This window comes from Danio rerio, chromosome 13 (assembly GCF_049306965.1).
Source record: "Danio rerio strain Tuebingen ecotype United States chromosome 13, GRCz12tu, whole genome shotgun sequence".
Taxonomy (NCBI): domain Eukaryota; kingdom Metazoa; phylum Chordata; class Actinopteri; order Cypriniformes; family Danionidae; genus Danio; species Danio rerio.
In genome coordinates this window covers 31,725,147-31,749,315 of record NC_133188.1, presented here as the reverse complement: position 1 = coordinate 31,749,315, position 24,169 = coordinate 31,725,147, and the positions used below count along the sequence as shown (strand labels likewise).

At 35.2% G+C, this 24,169-nt stretch overlaps 1 protein-coding gene across 13 annotated transcripts in view; it reads left to right on the top strand.

Moving 5' to 3' along the window:
• Nucleotides 1-24,169, top strand: part of lbx1a (ladybird homeobox 1a) — a 111,922-nt gene that overhangs the window by 53,392 nt on the left and 34,361 nt on the right. For 3 of the 13 annotated variants that reach the window (XM_073919716.1, XM_073919711.1, XM_073919710.1), the window contains exons 3-4: nt 622-691; nt 6,848-6,921. The gene's annotated coding sequence lies outside the window, so the exon portion shown is untranslated. Of the gene's footprint in view, nt 1-595; nt 692-6,847; nt 6,922-10,819; nt 11,411-24,169 lie in introns of all 13 variants that reach the window. The other 10 variants (XM_073919718.1, XM_073919712.1, XM_073919720.1 and 7 more) reach the window with 7 other exon arrangements.

Genomic DNA, 24,169 nt, shown 5'->3' with positions numbered 1-24,169 from the left:
TGAATTTGAATGAGAGATTTGTGAGGGGTGTACTTATATATGCTGAGCACTGTATACACAAAAAATTAGGAATAGAAAATACAAACTGAAAAAATATATAAATGTAGGGCTGTGACAGGTGCAGATGAATTATTCACACACACACACACACACACACACACTCTTACACAGGTCTATAATAGAGATGTTAACATTACTCATTGATCACTTGTCAGTAACTCTTTCAGTTGATAGACTTTATCAATGACTGATTAAGCATGTTTTTTGCTGAGAGACACGCGGCCACGACTTCATACATTAAAGTAATAATCAAGCGTGTGAAGTTTACTTTACCTTATGGAATCCCTCACTTGATATTGGATATGGATGCATAAAATTGTTTTGCGCAAATCCTAATGTAGGATTTATAGTGGTGCATTAAAAATGGTTATTTTCCATGAAGCAATTGATTTGCAAAATCAATGCATGGAGCAAAATTGGGCTATTGATGCTAAAACAATACAGTATTTTGTGCAGTCGTAGTATATAAACTGATAGCATTAAACTGAAAGCGTAAATTAGTTTAAATTTAATATTTCTTTGCTCATTTTCACAGCTTAACATTCCCCATTTGTTTCTTAGTGGAGGAGATGAGCAGTTTCCTAAATTACTGCTTGGGGTTTTTAAGAAGAAAGGAAGCCATGGCATGATGGTAAGTAAATGACAACCGATCTTAATCTCTGGATAAACTATCCTTTTAACTCACTACCCCTAAATTACTTACACATCTCTTTGCTGCGCACGCTCCAATATTTGCACAGTATGCATTCACGCACCGACAGGACTCGGGTACTACCACAAAAATAAAGATGAGACAGTAAATAGTATGACACAAGGCACAGTGGTTTCCCCCTAATCAGCTGAAAGCACAATGCCAAGTCAGAGCTTCTGCCACTGCATCAGTTCAAGAGGAAACTCCCCTGGACAAGAATCCAAATTACTGTACACCAGAACTGCTGACTCTGAGCAGACTTTTTCATATTTATGAATAAATTGCTCTGTGAAAGAGGAGAAGGATTGAGAGGAGAGAAGCAGGCAGGCCGGAAAGAGTAAATCATAAGGTGGAAATGGCTCATTGTGTCAGTGATGAGGCTGGGTAATGCCTGCTTGACCAGCCTTAGCATCTGTCACATGAAGATACATTGATTAACCCTTATCCATTACCCTTCAGCCACAGAGAGAGAAAAAGAAAGACGCGAGCAAACAGTCCAGCATTGGAAGCGTCACTAGTTACACCACTGCATTCATACTGAATTCTTCACTTAGTGTATTTAGTCTAAATATTATGGTGATTTAAAAAAAAATGCCTGTTATATAAGTCATAAGTCAAGATCCAATTGACAAGTCTTTACATTTTGTTTTCACTTCTTCAAGCAAACCTGAATTTGCTTTCCCTTGTAACACATCAGTCATCAGCTCACATCCTCTGGCTCAGCCTGCAACGGTAGACACGACATGCCCTAAATAAGAAAAAATCCCTGTATTATAAGTCAGAGGATTGGAATAAAGAGTTCAGGAAGAGGATACAGGTACTTGACTGGCCTGCCTGCAGTCCTGACCTGTAGCCAATAGAGAATGTGTGGCACATTTTGAAGAGCAAAATGTGACAACGAAGACATCATTCTGTTGTCTACCTTAAGACTTGTTTGCAGGAAGAATGAGATATGGCAGATTAAAACCTTAACTTTTCCAAACCGTGGTATACCTTGCAAACAGTTATTGTCCCATGCCTAATGGCAACATTACAAAGTGGTAAATGCTTTACTGTTCCAATGTTTTTTGAAATGTGTTGCAAAAAACAAAATTGCATATTGTATGTATTTAGAAAAACATATTGTAATTCAGTATCTGTAATAATTATAATTGAGGACCGATTTTAAGAATGATTGAGCAGCAAATTCTCCTATTAGAATGATTTCTTCAGTGCTGAAGATTGGATTAGTGATGGTGAAAGTTCAGCTTTGTCATCACAGGAACAAATTACAACATTTCAAAATTTAAAAAATGGAAACAGTTCTTGTGAATTTTAATGATATTTCTTAAGTCACTGTTTTCATTGTATTTTCTAACCAAATAAATGCACAAGAAAGTAATTTCTATAATGTTAAAATCTATTAATCATATTTTTTACTTGTAATATAAGCAATACGTGTTAGTAAGGTGTTCATCTATAATTCCAAAAATAATTGTGTGAAAATCCTGAGCTGTTTTAATTAGAGCTATATTGAGTCTTGAGTTAAGCTATTCTCTATCCCCGAGAACATATAGTCAGCAGTTTGTGTCACCTGTTTACCCATGATTCTTTGCTCTCATTAGATTTAAATGGCTAATGATGTGTATACATGTGTTTGTGCACTTAAAACTTGTTTTGAAAAGCACCTGTTTTTAATGTATATTTATGAAGAAGGGAGGAGACAAACAATTTCACTTCTATTTTAGTTAGAAGGTGATCATTATTTATTGACCATTTTTCTGTACCTTATTTGAAAGAGGATGTGCTGATGCTTTTACCTCTCTAAGCATTTAGACTTTCCATGTATGTCTTTTTAAATGACAGTTTATGCAATGTTACTGTAGAAAAAAAACAATCTTAATGTCTAGAAAAAAATCCACAAATGTACCTTCTGACCGAATCTTGACCGGAATACATCAAATTCTATTATATTGTTCAAGTTTATCCCTGTTTTATCCTTTTGACAAGTCTTTAAATTTTGTTTTCACTTCTTCAAGCAAACATGAATTTGCTTTTCCTTGTAACACACCAGTCATCAGCTCACATTCTCTGGCTCAGCCTGCAACAGTAGACACAACATGTCCTAAATTCTTGTTATTGGTTGAGCTGGACTAGGATTGACAGATTTAAGCCCAATACTGTGAGTGTTGTAATGTTGCCTGCACTGTAAAAAAAAAAAAAAAAAATTCCCAAAATTAATAGTTTTCCATATTTTGGGATTCATGTTTTCATTTTATTTTTATTTTTTTATTTACGCATTTGAATTGTATTATGAGACCTTGGTCTTTCTTCTGACAACTTTTAACCTTAAAAACTGTCAAAAGTGACTTTTATGAATTTTTTATAGTTTAAAGTGATATATTGTCTGGGTTGATGTTGTATATTATGCTGCAAAAACCTTGTAATAAGCTGCCAGTACATGTTTTGTTCTTTTACAGATTCATTTATCTGTGTTATTATATATTATATTATTTCAAACTACTAACATGTCAATAAAAGTCACTTTGTTAAACCGTAAACTGTAGAGCTAAATTTTTACCATTAAAAATGGACAGAGCAGAGATCAACATCCAAACATCAAACACAAAACACGGAAACTGTAATTAACATATTTTTTACGGTGTGCTACAGTTGGTGCAATGTGTAAACTTTTTTTTGAGGTGAAATTCTGAAACTTGTAGTAGTTAAAAAAGCTAATGTAAGTCATTTATTTTACATAAAAATGCAATAAAGAGTGAATAGTTCCCTAAATGCCTCTAAACCAATTACAAATGCCATTATTTTTATGCCATCACACAATTGCACCCCTACTAGCCCTCTATCTAAACTCATTCATTGAGTAAGTGTTCAGTTGATTCCAATTATGGTGCAGAAACAAAGATGGATGTTGACTAGCATGTATAATAGTTTCTCTCTGCTTTTTCTCAATGTGGATTTCATTCAATATCCCAAAGCACTTATAATAATTTTTTTAAGAGTTCACACTTAGCTGATGATTGATTATAAAGTGATTATAAAGCAGGAGAGAGCTCATGAGATCTTTGAGCTCGGGGCTCCCTCCCATTTGCAGGGAGAGATTGGAGTTTGACCTTAGCTCTGGAGAACTCCTGTTTATTTATGGCTAATGGCAATTAGGGATTGCTGTGGACAGATATACTGCTGGTTAAGAGCTCATCAATGATGCAAATTTAGTTTGGTCAATTCACCTATGTCGCATGTCTTTGGATTGGGGGAGGAAACCGGAGAACACTGGGAAAACCCACGCGAGCACAGGCAAAACATATAAACTCCGCACAGAAATGTCTACTAGAAAAGTAAGGATTTGAACCTGTGATATTCTTGCTGTGAGGCAACAATGATAAACACCGGGCCACCGTGCCGCCCTGTCAAGAAAAAGGGAGGAGGAGGAGGGGTGGAAGGGGGGATTCTTCAAGATGAAGATAAATGAGGTAAAGAAACTCTGGTTATTTATAGTGAGTTAGAAATCATCCAATTGGTGAACCATGCGTTAGCTAATGCGGGACCAGTCGTGGTCAATCATAAGCACGGGATCTTTTACAAAATTAGTTTAGAAATAAACTTCACGTGGGGAAAGCAAAATCAACAGAGTGAAGACTAACATCCCTTTGACTGAAAATTATAACCAAAAGGTGAGCAATGAGGCATCACACCAGTATGTTTGTCAAAGAGTATTGTAGTAAAAATAGAAACAGGCAGTGGCGGTAGCTTACAGAGTGCATCCATTTAACATCACACACTATGGATCTAAAATAATGGCTGCCACAGTCTAAAAAAATGTTTTTGTTTTTTTTGTAATAAAGTAAATCTTCCTATGGTATTCATATTTCATTAATGAGATATTTAGCCATAGTCTTAAGTCTCATTACCCAGAGTTCACTTTAAAGTAGTGTAACAATTGTTGGATGCTGATCAAAACAATCTTTGAATTGAAGAAATTCCTAAATTTGTGCGTCATTGAGAGCAGAGGTGTCAATTGAACATGATATGCTCTGACTGAGCCAGATTCAGAACCGGTCATGCTCGGCTTGTGGAAAAGATGACCGCATAATTCTGGAGTGAATTTCTGTTCCTGTTGATGTGTTAAATATGTGTGGTCTGTCCTTGCGGGACGTTTAGCACAGACATAGAAACATTTTACACCACAGAAAGCATTCTTCAGGAGGATGAAATCTGTGTGCGTGCGAGAGCTGGTGTGTCTGTAGATGCGGGTGGTGCAGTGAACACGCTTTGAGGGATTGTGCTTCAGAAAGTGAGTCTCAGTTGGTAAAAATGCTGAGGCCAGTAGTTTCCACCTGCTGGAGCAAATCGGAAGAGCTTACATTCCCATGGCTGATCTCAGACGCTTATGTGTGTGTACACTGTAGGCTTCTGCAGGCTTTATACAACTCAATTAAACAAAGTTGAGCTGAATTTTTGCTGTTGTTGAATGTTTTAAGACCACAAGTCATTCTGTTTTTTCCCTTTTTTGTGAAATCATCTTTAAAATTTGCGAATGAGTAATTTTTCAGGAAAATAACAATAATATCGGAAAAAAACTATTAATGCACAGATTTAATTATTAATTTGGTTGTCATGTTTTAATTTTGTACATTTATTTTCATTTAACACACATATGCATACCTTTACCTTCTTTTACAAAAAATATTGTATTTTATAAATTGTGAAAATAAAAATAATTTCCGAATAATTTTTCATACACACACATTTAAGTGTAAATTTTATTAATATTAAATGCTGATCTTTAGTACTAATTAAAATTAAAAGTCCTTGTACAGGGAATCTTACAGGAAACATACAGGACTCTTTACATGCAGTAATCATAAGTCAACATGCAGAACTCCTGCATAAATCCTACAGAGAACATACAGGACTCCCTCAGGAATCCTACGGGGAACATGCAGGACTTCTGCTGGAATTATTTAATAATAATTATAATAGTAATAATAATTCTTTACATTTATATAGCGCTTTTTGGATACTTAAAGTGCTTTAAAAATTTTTGAGGATAATCTCATCCACCTCCAGTGTGCAGCATCCACCTTGTTGACGCAACGGCAGCCATATTGCACCAGAGCGACAACACTACACACTAGCTGATATTTAAAGAGGAGACAGAGAGATGAAGCCAAATATGATATGAGGATGGTTAGGAGGCCATGATGGACGTAGGTCAGTGGGCAAATTTGGCCAAGATGCCAGGGTTAAACCCCTACTTTTTTTTTCAAAGAACATCCTGGGATTTCTACGGACCTCAGAGAGTCCTCGGTTTAATGTTTCATCTGAAAGATGGTTCTCACTGATCAGTATAGATCAGTTAAGATACACACACGTTGAGTGCTCCCTGGTGGTCTCATTAATACCACTTCTGGCACCACTTCTGTACGAAAAATGCAGGAATCCTGCAGAAATCATACAGGGAACATACAGGACCTCAACATTAATCCCACAAAAATGTGCAAGACTCCTACAGGAATTGTACAAAGAGCATGCAGGACTACTGTACAAATACTATAGAGAAAGTTTGTAACTCTTGCTGGAATCTTACAGGGAACATTCAACAAAGAACATGTAGAAATCCTGCTTTAAATAAACAGGGCTTCTGTACAGGGAGCATACACATGGAACGTGCAGGACACCTACAGGAATCCTACAGAGAACATGCTGGACTTCTATAGGAATCCTACTGGGAACAGTCAGGAATACTATGTAATAGCAACAATTTAGAAATTTTCCCTTCTAAAGTTATTTTTCTCTTGTTTTTGAGATTATATAAGCATTAAATAGGCTTTACAAATTAAAGGGTGAAAACAATTGCCAGATTCTAGACTCATGTCTAGAAGATGTCAAATCAAAGTTAAAGTTTACATTGCTCATAAGTTTACATCTTTTCAAATAGACAAAAAATTGCGGACTGTTGTTTTGAAAGATGGCCAGATGTACATCTCATCTATTTATTAATTATTTTATTAATTATATATCTTTAACATCTTTTGTATGTTGTGATAATTTTCCCTGTGTTTGTTTATACATGCGTTCTTATTCTTTTCTCAACAGGTTTCTCAATCGGTTTATTTCTTATTCGACCAAGGAAATGACACTTAAAAAGCATAGAATAACTTCAAGTACAGGTATGTCTTTTAAAAGTTTGTGTGCGTGTGATTATTCTACTTTAAATCTTTTTTAATAGAAGCATACAGCCCGAATGCTGAAGGCCAAATGTGGTTTATTTATGTCATTTGAGATCTTGTTATATTAATTTGTGTTCATGTGTGTCCTGACTATCTAGTGTAAATACTTGCCCCTGTTTTGTAGCGTCTGATAAATTACTTAATTTACTGGATGTTAATGACACATTCATTGATTTAGAAAACGGTTTTGCCTGTTTTCCATCTCACAATTGTTTCTTTGATGAGCTTTCTTGCTAAATAATTGAGCCTGTTAATTAGCTTCATTATGAGTGCCTAATAACCCTAAAGCTTTCAGGAAATAGACTCGTGTCTGAAGGCTGAAGTTCTTGACATTGTTCATCTCGGGTGGCTGCTCTTTCACAAAGGCTTCTGTAATTTAATATAATGACTCAGAAGAGGGATGTTAGTTTTGTTTGTTTTCTTGAATGTGTATGTGTTTGCGTGTTTATAAGCTAATGTGTTGAATAAGGTAGTTCAAAATAAATAGATGTTGAATGGTTGTTGAATGGATGTTTTTTTTTTAAACAGGTAAAAAATATGTATAAAATCTAAATTAAAAAATGTAAAGAAACAAGCTAACAAAAAAAAAAAAAAAAGACAAAATCAAAAAGAACTGTGGCAACATCTTTAATACAATTTAAAAACAATCTTAAAAATATGCCCAGTGGTCACAATGAATGCTGATTTCATTTAGTTAATAGTAGATAATTAATAAAGAAAACATATTTATGACATTATTTTTGGCAACATCCTTATTTTACAGCATTTTACAAAAGTATAGGCCTGTCATAATAATCAATTTATCGACTCAACGTACAATGCATGGATATGACTTCAATCTCTTTTGGTGATGCATTATTTATTGCCCATACATAAAAAACATTTCTAGTAGCTACATTTTAGCTAATTGCGCAGCCTCTCTATCTCTATTGGAGGTTTCCTCTCCCCAGACACTTCCTCCAGCTCCTCCAGGGGTATCCTGGGGCATTCCCAGGCCAGCCGAGAGACATAGTCCCTTCAGCATGTCCTGGGTCTTCCCCGAGGCCTCCTGGAACTCCTGGTCTGGAACACCTCCCTAGGTAGACATCCAGGAGGCATCTGAAACAGATACCAGAGCCACCTCAGCTGACTTTCCTCGATGTGGAAGAGCAGCAGCTCTACTCTGAGCTTTCCTCTGGTGACAGAGCTCCTCACTCTATCTATAAGGGTGCGCCCTGCCACCCTGCGAAGGAAACTAATTTTGGCCACTTGTATCTGGGATCTTGTCCTTTCGGTCATGACCCAAAGCTCATGATCATAGATGAGAGTAGCAACGTAGATTGACCTCAGATTGGGCTCAACTCGTTCTTTACCACAACAGACCAGTACATTGACCGCATTACTGCTGGTGCTGCACCAGTCTGCCTCTCAATCTTTTGTTCCACCTTCCCATAAGAGTTTAAGAATAAAATATTATGCATTTTTTAGAAGAGTGTACTTGCATCATAATGCTATTATTGTGTCTACGTTGTTAAAATCACAACAATATCATTTATCAGAATACAGTTGAGATATATTTTAACTCAAAAAATAGATATCATGACAAGCCTATTTATTTTTTTCCATTACTAATTTTTGTTTAACTTATTGTTAAACATTAGAAACCACTAACAGAGTTGACAACAGTGTTGATATTTTTTTCACCATTTGATGCTTTAGCTCAAGAAGCCTCAAGAACAGGGATGTCCAAACTCGGTCCTGGAGGGCCACTGTCCTTTAAAGTTTAGCTCCAACATTCTTCAACACACCTGCCTGGAGGTATCTACCTAGAAAGGGCTTGATTAGCTGGTTCAAGTGTGTCTAATTGGGGTTGGAACTAAAATATGCAGGACATCGGCCCTCCAGGACCGAGTTTGGACACCCTTGCTTAAGAACCTCAAACCAGATACCACATAGCATCTCTAAAGCAGCATATTTTGTATTTTTATCATTTTATAGTTTTTATAATGTGAATGAGAAATTCACTGAATTGACAGTAAACAGTCAACACAATCTATGTAAGCCTAAATGGTCTCCCAGACTTCCGCACCAAAGGAACTGACATCACTTGAAACAAATTGCATGCTTTTTCTATCAGTGCTTTACAGGTTGTTTGCCTTTTTATGACAGATGTAACAGAGTTTACCTTTTTTGCTGAACTTACAAATAAAGCAGAAAAGATAGTTTTCATATAAATGTTTATATAACTTTGTAAACACACACAAAATAGATATATACAAGTATTGTAGGTTCATGATAAACCTGGAAAAGCCATGGAATTTTCGACATGGCATTTTCCAGGCCTGGAAAACTTTTGATAAAACAGAAAAACCCATAAAGTTTTGGACAAGTCATGGAAATTAGTTTAACAAATTTTGTATTCTTGAAGGAGGGCTGCGCGATAATGGAAAAACATGACATTACCATATTAAGTATTTCTGTGATGTATATTGCGATGTGAGTACAATTTCACCAGATGGTTTAACAGGTTTATTTGTATTGATTGGGGGGATTTTGTAGAGGAGTGAATCTCGAATAATTTATAACAAATAAATTACAAGCATAGATAAATGAAATATAGTAAAGATAAAAGTGAATTATAGTTTTCAGGTATTCACCATTCAGGTACAGATATTGAATAATAAACACTGCATAGTCTTCATTGTATATTATTTAATCTGTATTAAAGTTACAGAAAATTTTTTGTGGCCGGATGTTTTAAAACTTGAAATATAGAAATGTTCACACAGTCACAGGCCTTAAAGGGACAGTTAACTCAAAGATTAAAATGTACTATTTACTCACACTTCACTTGTTTCAGTACAATAGGAGTTATTAAATCATATTCTTTTTGTGTACATTTTAAAAAAAGAAAACTCATAAATGTTTAAAACAATTGAAGGGTGTAATGTTCTAGTTGAAGCGATTTTGGGGTGAACTATCTTTTTAAAAATGCATGCAGATGATAAACTTTTACTCCATTATGATTAAACGCTATATATTGCGATATCAATGCTGAAACCAAATGTTGTGCAGACCTAGCTTGAATATAGGTTAGTTTTCTTTACTACTTTTCTGTCCAAAAACATCTTGCTCTCGCATTGTTAGTGCAGTGTAAGGATTTTCAAAATCAATTTTACCTAGATATAAAAACAAGTTTAAACGACATAGATTGTTGTGTGTTTTATGATATGCTGTAATAAATTTGAACATCATTGTTTTTCTTATTATTTACCAAGTATATGTAGACATTACATGAAACATTACATCATGAAAATGTACTTGAAAGTTCTGGAAAAGTCTTGGAAAAATCATGGAATTTTAGTAGTACACATGTGTATGAACCCTGTATATAATATAATATAATTCAAGCTAATTATATGATTCTGGAGGCAAAGACTTTAAAAATAGCACTAGCTGGAGCCTTTAAGTTGAAGTTTTCAGGACCAAATGTCCCTAAATACACATAGAGATGACTTGATATTTGTGATTTTAGTTAAAACGGTTTTTAATTAAAGAACATTTGGTTTTTGAAAAAAAGAAATGTTTATCAAAAAAAGCTCACTGAGACATAATTACATTATATAATTGTGATGCATTTTTCAGATGTGATTTTCATATATTCAACTCATACATTTTGCTTCCTTGAGATTCCAAACCCATGATCTACTGTTAGAGCTACAGCCATGATAAATGAATCTAAAGCAGCATTAATAACACCAGGTCCATATGTGTGTCACTATATGATTATATTGTCCTGACGGGATCTCTTTTGTCCGGTCTGAACTTGAGTAAAGCTCCGTTTGCCGCTCTCTGACAGAAGCCATTGTGTGATTGAAGACGCCGGGGTTGCAGAGGCTGTTGGCAGCTATATTTCAGTGCTGAGATGGATGGACTTCATGATGTGAGTTTTTTGCGTCAGGCTGAGCTCCGCGCCTAACTAGGCCTGAATAATTCACAACGGCCGTTATTGCAGAAGGGCCGATCAGCAGCGACGAAGGAGACGAGAGACGAGATAATAACATGGCTCGGGGTCTGGAGACGAGCGCCTGTGCGTCAAGCTGATCTGAATAGTTAATGCCATACGAGAGAGAGAGAGGGAGAGAGGAATAGAGTTTTCGCTAAGTCTGGGTAATGGATGGAAAACGCCAGAGATGGTTATGCTGGAGCGCTGTGCTGATCGCTGGTTTGGGGCGATGAGCTTATCTCCTTGTCTCTGGATCGTGTCATAAAGGAGGAAAAATACCCACCAGGTCCTCTCATAAATATGCTAAGAAGGAGAAATAAGGATGTAAATATGATTTTTATGAGTGACAGAGAGAGAGAGGGCATGCATCCATGGCAAAGTGCTTGGCAAACAAAGGAAGGCCAATATTTCAGTACATTTGCTGCCAAGGTTGTTGTGTTTGAGGTGAGAGTCTGCCATAACAACACTAAATTCAGATCTGCTTGTGTCATTCAGATGCCCATAAAAGGTGTTATGTTTGTGCTGGGATTATGTCTTATCGCAGAAAAAAGATGAGCTGGAAATAACTGGTTTATTTAGGAGAAAAAGTAAATTAATTGTGCCTGAGGTGGGGTGTAAAGCTGCCTATTTATTAGCTGTTCTAAAACAAAAATCATCAATATCACATATATATATAAGATTATAGTAAATGGACAGAGGGCGACACACTGGCTCAGTGGTCTCTCAGCGTTTCATCACAGCAAGAAGGTCATTAATTCAATGCATTGGAGTTTGCATGTTCTCCCCGTGTTCGTGTGGGTTTTCTCCAGGCGATCTGGTTTCTTTGACAGTCCAAAGACATGCGCTATATAGGTGAATTAATTTAACAAAATTGGCAGGAGTGTGTGTGTGTGTGTGTGTGTGTGTGTGTGTGTGTGTGTATGTGTATCTGTATGTGTATGTGTGTGTGTGTGTGTGTGTGTGTGTGTGTGTGTGTGTGTGTGTGAGTGAGTGTGTGTGTGTGTGTGTGTGAGTGAGAATGGGTGTTTCCTAGTACTGGATTGCAGCTGGAAGGGCATCAGCTGTGTGAAACATAAAACATGCTAGAATATTTGCCAGTTCATTCCTCTGTGGCGACCTCTGAAATAGAGAATAAGCCAAGGGAAAATGAATGAATGATAAATAAACAGACTTTTGGATGTGTGGGTTACCCATTTATTTACAAAAATCATTGAATCATTTAAATAAAATGCAGCCATAATTGCAACCTAAAAAATAACTATGAATTGTCTCCTAATTTGACTTAGTATATCAATTTTTCTTTTATAACTAATATTAATATTAATTGCATATGCTTGGGATTTTGTTTATAAATATGTAAGTTCTATTTTTCATAATTATATCTTATTATCTTGTCATTTTGACATGATTTCATAAGTTAAGTACTTAACATAATTACAAATTGACTGGTAGTTTGACTTGTGTGTGTGTGTGTGTGTGTGTGTGTGTGTGTGTGTGTGTGTGTGTGTGTGTGTGTGTGTGTGTGTGTGTGTGTGTGTGTGTGTTTGAATTTTGAATATTTTTGTTAGTTTTAATATTTTATTTTATGTTTGTGTTTTTCTATGACTCTCTACCTCTCTCTTTCTGTCTCTTCTTTAGAATTCTCTCTTTTTATTTTTTATTTTTGTTAAATATTTATTGCAGTTTTGACTTGATTCTGAAGTATCTCTGCTTTATTTTTGTTAAAAATTTAAAAATAATCAAAAGGGTGCCCGCGGGTTCTTAAAATGTCTTAAATGTCAAAATCTAAATTTCAGTCCTTAAAAAGTATTAAATTTATTGAAATATTGTGTTGAGATGTTTTAAATCTTTTTTAGCATGCCTTAATTTTTCATTGTTTATGTATTGCTACCCAATCTGGCCAACACCCATACAATCAATAAAACATTAAATTATTTAATTAAAAAGTAATTTAACTCTATGTATTATAATGGTTTAATTAGTTTTCTTACAATAACATGTGTTTAAAAGTGCTTTATAAATTTACTGCTGAGGAGACCGACCTAGACACATTGTTGTGCATAGATTCAGTTTATTATAGTTTTTAAAAGTTTTAAAACATTTGTTAATTTAATTTTATTATTTTTATTAAAGAAAGTTTGTTGAAAAAAAAGTGTATGGATACAAGTAAAGCTTGCTTGTTTTTACACAATATTTAAAATATTTAGCTAAGAATTATCTAAAATATTTACATTTGTAACATTAAATTATTATTGTATTATTAAATGTACTAAATTAAAATAATTTTTGATGGGACAAATAACAATCTTTTCCATCTGGACCATTTGAAAAATTTCTTAGCATTTAGCCCTTAATAAGTCTAATATTTCATTCATTATGGTCTTAAATATGTCTTAAGTCTTAAACTTAACTTGGTGAAACCTGCAGAAATCCTAAATCATGAAGCTGTGACAAAAATCATTAATATCACACATTTACATAGCAAAGCACTGAATTTATAATACATTCCACATAAATCCTCACCCATAAATGATTGTAAAAGAATGTGAGCGGGTGGCACCAGTCAAAGTCGTCATTTGCTCTCGTCTTACATGTTATTTCTATTTTGTGTCTCCCACATCCTATGCTTTAAACAAGTGTCCAGAAAGCAGCATGGGTGTCAAAATCTCAAACGTACGACCTCTGACCCCTGCTAATCTCCTCTCACACCGAACAGGTCAACTCATAAAACTGACTGACAGGATTTTTTTTACGAAGAAAAATGTTTGTGCATGTGTCTTCCCCTCTGGCCTCTAGTGAAGCATATAGTATCAATTTCATGACAACAATTTATGGAGATCAAAATTAGTTGGTGGTCATTGTCACCTAAGGGTTGATGACTTTGTGAATTTATGTGTGATTCTATAATTGCAGATACATTTGGTGCCCAAAGTCATTATTACTGTTTGTCAAATGGTTATATTTTTCAATTATTTAAATAATTTGTCACTCATCGACTCATTTACCAGATGTTACATGACATAAGGTTCTTATACCACATAGTTTTTCAGAGTGTTCTACTTGTCTTATGTAATGGAAAGTTTTCTATCTATCTATCTATCTATCTATCTATCTATCTGTCTGTCTGTCTGTCTGTCTGTCTGTCTGTCTGTCCGTCCGTCCGTCCGTCCGTCCGTCCGTCCGTCCGTCCGTCCGTCCGTCCGTCCGTCCGTCCGTCCGTCCGTCCGTCCGTCCGTCCGTCCCTCCGTCCGTCCGTCCGTCCGTCCGTCCGTCCCTCCGTCCGTCCCTCCGTCCGTCCGTCCATATAGTTGAAGTCAGAATTTTTAAATTGAAAATGTTACAAGACTTGTAAAATGTCCAACAAGTTGCTTATTTAATAGCCTTTTAATTATAATTTTTCTTTAAAAAAAACAAAAAAGTAACATGTCAATTCTGTTAATGACAAACCATTGTTACTAATGTAACAGTAATTACTAGAAAGATTTTTTTTTCAGTAAAAGTAAAAAAGGAAGTGGGTTGTTTGGAATCACTGACTTATCAAATTGAAAATGTTTCTATGAAGAAGATTATTTCTGTCACATTTTACAAAAAGGCTCCATTAGTTCATGTATTTATTAACATGAACTACGAATGTACCATAATTACAGCATTTACTAATCATAGCTTAACATTTAAAAGTTAGTGAGAAAATCTATTTATATCTATTTAAAAGTCAGCATTAGTAAATGTAAAGTTGTGCTTGTCAACATTAGTGATATAGTTAACAAAAGCTAACAATGAACTGTCTTTAATTTTATTACACAAAGGTGAATAAATACTATAATAAATGTATTGCTCATTGTTTGTTCATATTAGTAAATACATTACCTAATGAAAACCATTTAACTAATCTAAGGTGTCAACAGAATTTATTTTAGAGAACAATTTTGTGTCATTCAAAAATGAAAATTGTTATTAATTACACACCCTCATGTCATTCCAACCTTCTCTGATCATCTTTAGAAGACAGGTTTAGATATTTTGGATGAAATCCAATAGTTTTCTGATATTTTATAGACAAAATGGTCCCAACTCGTTCAAAATCCATAAAGGCGATACAAAATGCTAAAAAAAAAATAGTCTAATTAATCTGATATATTTTGAAGCTACTTTTATGCACTCATAAAACAAAAATAATTTTTAACTTTATTCAACAGTTTTATCCTCTCGACCAAGTGCAACAGAGTATATAGATTAAAACATTCTTGTGAACATGCGCCCTATACTGACACTGAGGAAAATAATAGTCTTTACTTTCATTTTATGCGCGCACACACACACACACACACACACACACACACACACACACACACACACACACACACACACACACACACACACTATTTATGTGTTATCTCAAAGCTTGATAATGTTCTGATTGATCCACTGATATTATATGGTCTGTTCTGAATCTAAATCTTTTTTATTTGGTATTTTTCTGAACTTTTAAAGAGTCGGGGCAATTTCTTTCTATGGAATACCAATTTCTAAATTTCCAATTACACAGCCACCCATGTTTTACATCTTATATAAGTCAAATAACCCTGATAAAGAAAATGTAGCATCAGTAGATTGTTCTTTGTTCACAGGTAGTTATTTATTTTATTATTCGTACACCATTATGAGAGCAGATTTGCAGCACCTCTCCTAAAGAGGTTGTAGGGGAAGCGATGTGAATGTCCATTGCATGTGTTCAGCCACTCTTTTGTGTTGTTTTGTGTAGCTTGGCCTCCAGGCTGATGGTGAAATCCAGCACCTGTTGTGCAACACATATGTAGGAGAGCTTTGTCGTGGCCTCAATGTGTTGATCAGCAGTGAAGCTGGATATCTGTTGCAATTGTTACGTGACGGTATTAACATGATTCACTCAAAGGCTGAACATAAGGGCTGTCGTGATAACATCTGACATGCTATAATATATGTGTGTGTGTGTGTGTGTGTGTGTGTGTGTGTGTGTGTGTGTGTGTGTGTGTGTGTGTGTGTACAATATCTGAAGTATAAGTGGTAATGGCAAGCCATAGTTTGCCCTCATATGTTTCTTTTAAACTCTTTAAATAAAGCAAGACTTATAGAAAATTATTTCTGCATCAACATTTTTTTGGTAAGTCATAGCCGAAAATCAATACTAGATGCTAAGTCTACGAAGAAATGTGAATTGGGACAAAAGGCATATTTATAACTCACCAATCTGAAATGTATGACTTTTAATAAGTTTGACTTCTTACATTTTTGTAATTGTGACTTTGAGTTTTTCATAATTTTGAGATTTTATTATTTTTTTTATTTTTCATTTTTCACTCAGTTTATAATTGACATATTTTGTTAATCAAAAAGTCTTATGATGGCGTAGTGGGTAGCATGATCGCCTCACATCAAGAAAGTTGCTGGTTCGAGCCTCGGCTGGGTCAGTTTACATTTTTGTGTGGAGTTTGCATGTTCCCCCTGTGTTGGCATGGATTTCATCCAGGTGCTCTGGTTTCCCCCAAAGTCTAAAGACATGCGGTACAGGTCAAACAGGCTAAATTCCCACACATTTACATAAGTAAATAGATTAACTTAATGATGGGCAAAAAAAAAAATCTGTGAAAATCTGCAAATCTCTATGTGTGCAGATTTTATGTGGGCCTACTCATAATTACAATATTTTATGTTATAATTATGTAAAAATTCAACATTGAGTTGGCCAACTTTGTCTTTTTATAACTATTTAAATCGGTGGTGGCCGACCTGTTCAAATGCAACACGATCTTACAGCAATTTGTAACTTTTGATTTAGTGGCTAATTCGTATTACAGTTTTTCTCAGTCGCTTTGGTGCATTTCTCAAAACAATTAGTCATTTGTGCATATAGTAGCAGTTTCTCATTCCTTCCAACAAATTGCAAATGCTTTTGGGCATGCATCAATTGCTTTCATACAACTCTCTGCGGTTTATAACATCATCATTTGTTTGTCATGTCAGTCAAAAGGGCGAGGCAGTGGCGCAGTAGGTAGTGCTGTAGCCTCACAGCAAGAAGGTCGCTGGGTCGCTGGTTCGAACCTCGGCTCAGTTGGTGTTTCTGTGTGGAGTTTGAATGTTCTCCCTGCCTTCGCGTGGGTTTCCTCCGGGTGCTCCGGTTTCCCCCACAGTCCAAAGACATGCGGTACAGGTGAATTGCGTAGGTTAAATTATCCGTAGTGTGTGTGTGGATGTTTCCCAGAGATGGCTTGTGGCTGGAAGGGCTACAACATGCAATCCGCTGCGTAAAAACTTGCTGGATAAGTTGGCAGTTCATTCAGCTTTTTTACAAAAATTTACTAGTTTTTCAGTGAATGCTGAATAGTCATTCCATATAAAACTAATAGTCCTCATTTCATTACTTGAGTCATTACTTACAAAAATGTTGAACTAGTTGTCAAAATCTGTCAAGCAAATTTTATCAAATGTTAAATCTCATTTTTCCCTGAAAATGTCTTTTAAAGAGCCCATATTATACATGAAATAGGGTCATATCTTGGTTGTAAGGGTCTCCAACAACAGTCTAATATGCATGCAAGGTCTAAAAATACTTTGCACGCGATAAGAGAATATAGCCAGTTAACCTGATACAGTACACGCGGTTACAAGTAACAAATCACAACTAAATACATTTGCAAGCTAGAGTAAACGAGGCAACTTTAATCGCACGTACTTACACTTGAGAAATGGAGGAAGAAAAATCCATCCTGACGTCCATCAGTAAGTTACTCTTTACTGATCCTTCCTTTAACAAACGCCGATGAAGTATTCTTTGTAGCATGTAGTTTCCAGAACTTTCCAGTAGTTTCCAACTGCTTGGCTATAATGCTGAGGTTTCATCTTTGGGTAGAGACTCAATATATTCATCTGCAGTGTGACTTCAATCGACCGGCAAGTTTGTGTGTGTGTGTGTGTGTGTGTGTGTGTGTGTGTGTGTGTGTGTGTGTGTCTGGGTTTCTGCGTCAGAGGGCGGGGCCTCAGGTTTGAAATCTCCCGGGTTTGCGCGTGCACATGAATAACTTGGTTTCATTCGTACGTCATGGCGAAACACCTAATGAATCAGTATCAAGGCGACTCGTTTGAAGCACTATGAGTCGACTCTTTTATCGATGAATCAACCGTTTTAAACACTGTACACTAACAGATTTAAGCCATAGCTGGATACTTCATTTCACTTAGAGCTGTGTTACACACTACATGGAGGGGAATTTTCAAAAACCCATAATATGGGCTCTTTAAATTGAACAATTTGATGAATGATTTACAGACCTGTGTATGTTGTAGGTTCAGTTCCAATATGTACTGCAATATTGTTTACATATGTGCACAGCTCTACTCAAAGGAAGTTTATTTTTGTTGTAAATAAGGGTGTGTTTATTCTTTGGCACAATGCTGTGAATAAATTAGAAATGCAAAGAGGATCTGCAGTAAAAATGTGAAACATACATTTTCAGTGTCTTGTACTCAGATACCTCACTAAATGCAGTGATTTCCAACTTTACTGTGGGTATTAAATGGCTGTGCAAATAGTATATAGTGCTGTCTTAAGCATTTTCAGCAAGTGTCACCAAAATCTGACTTTTTTGCATTGGAAAAAATGTACAGAGTAAACTCATAATGAAAACATGACAAAACCATTTGACAATCTTGTTCATAAACAATGGTGTCAGGACTTTTCATCTTAATGACTCTGACACTTTCATTGACATGAATACTTGCTTTTGAGGAATGAACTAACCATTTTGAGCAAGTGACACGCTTTTGCAGGTCATCAGCTAGGTTTTGCTGTTTGTACTAATTGTTTTGAGAAATGCATTAACTGTTGTGCAAATGTAAAAAGTGTTGTGAGAAATGTATCAAAGCCGCTGAGAAAAACTGTAATTCTGTCCTCTTTTTAAAAATTGTACAAGTGAACTTGTTCAAATTCCTACGAATTAGCCACTAAACTGACAAAATGCAAAATGGTTTTGCTTCCTCGTGAGGTCAGGCATAACACATAGTTCTAAAATATTAAATTAAAGTTCTTAAACTAGAAATACAAATAAAAAATTTAGCTTTTTATTTTACTGTCAAGTTTTATGATAGGTAGATCTTTCCTTTTAGCAAGGCCGAGGTTAGGGATCTTAGGCTAAAAAAAATTGTTGATCACTGATTTATTTGCTTTAAATTGGAATTACAAATCTCATAAGTTTGATGTTTTGTCATAACTTGTTATGGTAAATCATATTTATTTTTCTTGTGCTGCATAAGAAATGCAGACAAGTTATTTTTTGTTTAGGAGACTTACTTTGTCAGAGTGTCTGTTTCAGATTGATTTGTTAAGAGGCATCGAGTGAGTGAAAGCCTGAATGCGATGGATCTCCACATTTGCTGGATCCTTCTCTCTGAGAGAGAAAGGTCTGTTGTGTGTCCAGAGGTTAATAGGGGTCAGTTGAACAAAATCACAGAAGTTGCCACTCCTGTTTGGGCAAACAAAGCAACAGAGATCTGTTTCAGTGACTCAGTCTAGACTGTGGCAGTTTGCCTTTCTCTTTCAGCCCATCTGGATGTTTGATCTGGTGTAAGCCGTCGACCTTGCTGTGCTCAAATCCCCCCCAAACCCACCAGCAAGGTCAATATGGCACAGTTCCTGCACCCACATTATCAGTCAGGACTAACCCTAAGGCCTGACCAGAGCAGCTGATCCAACAGCCAGAAACACAGAGAAAATCTGCTTTAACACAGTCTGCATTCAAAACTAACACCTTTTTATTATTCCAGAATTAATAGGGAATTATTGGGGTTGTATAGGGCACATTAGTAGACACGGTTTACCCTTAAAAATACCAGAGCTGAGCTGTTCCAGTGGTTTGATGCGTAATATCTGAAGTCCATCAGTGTAAAGGCTTTGACCTCAAACATGATGTGTGACTCTGTGGTCTTAATGCAGAATGAAATGAAAGTAATGGAGGAAATATTGCACCCAGGGAAAGGGTTTTATGACAGACTGGATGACACATGTCAGGAGAAAGACATCTGCTGCTGAACTCAGTAACATGGATGAATTGTTTTGACAAATTTGATGCTGTGCTTTTGCTTTTTAAAGGTAAATGCATTACGAAAGCTCCCCAACTGATTTTAGACAGCAAGTATTTGAGAAAATATAGCTAACAGAATTAGAATTTAGCACTTTTGTAGGCTTCAGTTACGTGGATCATAATGTGAGGAGATCAAACGGGATTTTATGTACTCAGAACGTAATAAGTGCAAGTGAAGTGTCTGCTTTGTGGAAATGTCAAACTAACTGCTGAGATAAGATGGACTCATTATTAAGCATGTAAAAAAAGGAAACAACATGCTTGTACTGACCCATGCTTTAGGTAATACAATCAGAGTGCATGTTTTAGTCCAAAATAAATAGCCCATCAAGTCTTTAAGTATTTAGTATCACTTTAGTTCCATTTTGCATTTACATGCTATGTTGTAGTTATAGTTTATAGTTGTAGTTTAGTTTATAAATAAACTCGTAACAACTTATTAATAAAATTAAATTCTCCTAAAACTAATCTTAAACCATGTAGTTGCACTTAAAAAATGGCTGCCAAATTTATGTTAAAAAAGCAGCAGTGTGATTGCCAGAATTTTACTGTTTTTGAATGAGAAATGTCTAATACTGTTACAGTAAACAGTACAGCATTTTATTAACTTAAAAAGAGTTGATACAGTGTTATAACAGCAATAGTACTTTCAGTACTTGCACATCTTCACATCTTACCTTTGTTACACCGACAAAAATGTAACCAAAAGCAGGTGGGGATGAGAACAATGTTTATCACAAACAGATTTTCCATAAGCAGAGAAACATATAAGGTGGTCCTTAAATCTGCAACATCACCATCTGCACACATGACACAAAGGTAATGCATTTAACATTTAAATTTAATGTACATCAAGGATGAGGAAAAAAAAAACATAGTAATGTCAACAACAACATCATTTTTATACTGCACTCTTTGGTGCAGCATAAAAATTGCAACACAGTTTTAGCTATAGCTGCTGGAAAGTGTTCTTGAAAATTTTGCACTTTTCAACTTGAGTTTAATCAATTCAGAATTAAATAATTCCATTTATCTTTACAAAAAGTGTGGTTAATTGACAGACTCTAAAGTTTTAAAAAGTGACCCCAATTCACATTTATAATTGTTATAAACAATATTTTATTTAAGAAATATAAAGAACCAAGTCTGTAAAAAAACAAAACCTAGCAGCTCAGAGTTTTTTAGATATAATATACAGACCAACCCTGAAAAATTACTAAAAAATTTCAATATATGTCACAATTTTTGTTGTTAAACCAGAGGTCGAGGTTTCATGATGCAGCATAAATAAATGGAAAGCACTCTTGAAATAAAATATAGGACATAGTATTTCACAGGAGCGCCAAAGCATAACTAGTTTTGCATAACTAGTAGAACCCTATTTTTTTTTTGTATGAAGAAAAAAACTTTAATCCCAAAATGTGACACATATTAGTCAATTGTTTTAAAATCTTCATTAGTCCACATTTGAATTGGTTCAAAAATATAGTTAAAGTCAGTGTTATAACCCCCCTCTTTGAATTTCTTTCTTTTTTTTTTATATATTTCTCAAATTATGTTTAACAGAGCAGGGACATTTTCACAGTATGTCTGATAATATTGTTTTTCTTCTGTAGAAAGTCTTATTTGTTTTATTTCAACACTAATTTTTTAAAAACATTGTAAGGTCATTTAAGCTACATTTTTTGATAGTCTACAGAACAAACCATTGACAATTAACTTGCCTAAATACCCTATCCTGCCTATTAACCTAATTAACCTAGTTAAACCTTTAAATGTCACTTTAAGCTGTTTAGAAGTGTCTTGAAAAATATCTAGTGAAATATTATGTACTGTCATCATGGCAAAGATAAAATAAATCAGTTATTAGAAATAAGTTATTAAAACTTCTATGTTTATAAATGTTTTGAAAAAATATTTTATCCGGTAAACAGAAATTGGGGAAAAAATAATAATTCTCGGGGGCTAATAATTCTGAATTCAACTATAAATTTTTTGCAGATTGTCCAAAGACAAGAATGGTTGTTGGTTAATAGTTTTACACTAAAAAAGGACACTTGCTGTTTGTTCAAACTACATATTTAAAATAAGCTGAAACAACACAATTCTTGTGGGTTTTTGTGACAGCTTAATTGTTTTATGTTCAATCCACTTTAATAAAAATAATAATAATAATAAGTTAATTCCTTATATATATATATAATAATAAGAACTTAATTCCTTCATGTTGCCCCAACACAAATCAATTTACTTCAAATGTTAACTACTGTGCTTTAAATGTATTTAAAACTTTTCTCTAAATTCAGGTCATTTTCTTTAAATGCATACTTAATGAGATGTCTGTTGCTTTGAATTTTTTGTCACAGAGGAACAGAGGATTTCAGAAGCTTTTCGCTCATTAATTATTTTGATGTGAAATGTCATCCATGGCCCGTGGAAATTCTATAGACAAACAGAGGAAAAGGGGCTTCAATAAATGTGAGTTATCTGTGATTAGGTATGAGAGAGGTGCAGTCACGCCTGTTAGAGGGCTGCTGGGGTTGTGTTGCGCCCCGTGTTGGGTTTGGGTGTCAGGCCCTGAGCCTCTTATTGAATTACAACAAAGGTCAAGCCTCTGTGGCAACAGTGTGACCACGCAGTGGTCGCTCTGATGGAAACCCGAGGTCGTTTGAAAGGTGCGCTGCTGAATCTGTCGTGGTGGCTTTTTTTAAGGGAGTGCTCTACGGGGGAAGTGGTGTGAGAATTTGATACCACCTTAGTTTATGAACAGAGTGGGTTTTTACTTTTCAATCTAAAGTGACCATTTTTTACATGCTGAACCATTAATTTTAATCTGCAGTTCATTGGGTTTATGGACACTTTGACATATTTCATTTAGTGGATACACCAGTAAGCCAGCCTGTTTTAAACTCAATTTGAAGAATTCTTAATTGTTAAAACACATTTTCTTGTTGGTCTTTTTTTTTTGTCTCTTTGGGTACCAAATACACCATGCAAATAAATCTATCATTCTGTTATAGTATGGGTGTATGAAATTTGCTATTTTTGGGTCATTTTATAATTTAGGAGTATAGTTTTTTTATATATATGTTTGAGTCAATTGATTATTTTAAAGTGATTAGTAGGAAAAGGAAGTTAGGAAAATGTAATCTGTTTGTTTTTCTGAAGTCTAAAGGGATATAGCATGACACATGTTAGAATCAAAATTCAATTTACAGCAAAATAAACATGTCAGAACTCGACTATGGCCCATATCAGTGGTTATCAGCTGATAGCAATGGGCCAGTAGGGGCCTTCTGCGCCTACTGCTAGACTCAGAAGGCTGTTATCATCCATACACATGGTTAATCAGCTATAGACCACATATGGTTATGGCCAGAAGTTAACGAGGATTATTCATATTATTTATTAAATTTACCATTTACTGTTAACATCTATTTCTACCCTAACTCTAAACCCAACCGTCACAGTAATGCAAAAACAGATCTGAATCTGGCATCTTCTCTATTACTATAGCTGAATAACCATGTGGAGGAATGATAACAGCTTTCTAATTGTAGGCGCAGAAGGCCCCTACTGGCCCATATCTATTAGCTGATAACCACTAATAACGCCCATTAAATCGAGTGATCACATTCGAAGCTAAAGCAAATAAATTAATATAGTGCATTAATCACACAATTAAGTATTTTGAAAAAATAAAGCTGCAGAATGTTTTTTGTGAATGGTTGGTTTGGGTTGGGGGAAAAGGACATAATATACAGTCTGTACATTCTAAAAATCATTTATTCTGTGTGAAATCCCCAGTGTGTGTGTGTGCGTGTGTGTGCGTGTGTGTGCGTGTGTGCGTGTGTGCGTGTGCGTGTGTGTGTGCGTGTGTGTGCGTGTGTGTGCGTGTGTGTGAGAGCATGTGTGTGTGCACTGGTTTTGGTGATTTACAAAGACAGAAATTTGTATAATGACATGGGTGTGATCTGGGTATTACAAAATTTTGGTGGTTTTGTCCTTGCAATTCATGATGCTTCAAAAACATAATCAATAGTGCTTTATGACATTCCAGTTTTTTTTTACAGTATAAAATACAATAAAC